The following is a 1328-nucleotide window of genomic DNA, read 5'->3' on the forward strand; positions in this document are numbered from 1 at the left end:
TAATACTGTACGAGGGTTATGAGTTCAAAATTTTCAAGGCATTTTTTTGATAAACAAGTCACTCAAACTAAAAATATATATTCTCTCTCACTCGTTGACATCTCATATCTAATGTGATATCATATCATATTCTAGTAAAAAAACGCTCTTCACATTGTAATATTAAGATAAACATTTTTTGAAAAAGAACTGATTTAGGAAATATGTTCCACATTGATTACACAAAAGACTGACTAATCTAAAAAATATTTTCTACAAAAACAGTTCCTTAGTAACTAATATAGAATGTGGACTCCTAATTAATACATTTAAGGGAACTGAATTTTCTCTGGTCTACTTTGATCATTTTTAGTTTTTAATTGTAAATTTAAGTTTGAGGAAAACATAATTTTATCAATAAATCAGAAATTTTATTTTTGTATTCATTTTAATTTTTATCCGTTGAATTTCCAATGGATGGGTGGGTCACATTATTTCAAACCATAAATCAAACTTGAACTTTATCCTAAATGATGAATCACAATATTTCAAACTACAAACTAAATTTGTACTTTATCCTAAATCGTGGATCACAATATTTCAAACTACAAATCAACTTGTACTCTATTTTCACTCCCACAGTAACCATATTTGTGTAGGCATTTGGAACAAAATTATCACAGTCCGAGGTATAAAACACCAAAGGTTCAAGTTTATTACTTCTGTGTTTTAGTTATTGAAATTCATGTGACTGTATTTTCAACTGAAAACAAACATGTTGATAACCTAGCTAGTGAATTTAACCAAAAGAGTGACAAAAGTTACAGTACTACGATAGAAAGAATCTATCAACAATAATAACAAAAAAGATAAATGCATTCTATTCTATCGCAAGTCTCGTCATGGACATGGAGTGCAATTAGTGCTAGTGCCCCCACTTTGAGACTTTGGGTCACATGGTATAGTAATAGTACCTCCTCCTTGACACGAAAAGATCACGATCGAAATCATTTATCCCTAGAAAGCAGTGGCCAAATTAGAAAGAAAGGTAAATCATTAAAAAGTAGTAACATGAGAAGCTCTCCACAATTTAAGCCCCCAAATAATGGTCAACACTGAAGAAGAATAAAGGATAATATGGCGGAAAGGATACAGTGTTGTTTGCACCTAAACTTTTACTAACGTGGCTGACACAAATTGACATTTGACAAGGATAATTGATATCATAGTCCCATGTTTTAGGCTTTATAAGACTCCCTTAAGAATAAAAAATAAAACTAGAAAGTACATCTGGCAAAAAGATAGTGTAGTGTAGTAACTACTTGGGTATCAAATCTTACCTTAAAATA

Source organism: Glycine soja, chromosome 20, assembly GCF_004193775.1.
Source record: "Glycine soja cultivar W05 chromosome 20, ASM419377v2, whole genome shotgun sequence".
In the NCBI taxonomy this organism is placed as follows: Eukaryota; Viridiplantae; Streptophyta; class Magnoliopsida; order Fabales; family Fabaceae; genus Glycine; species Glycine soja.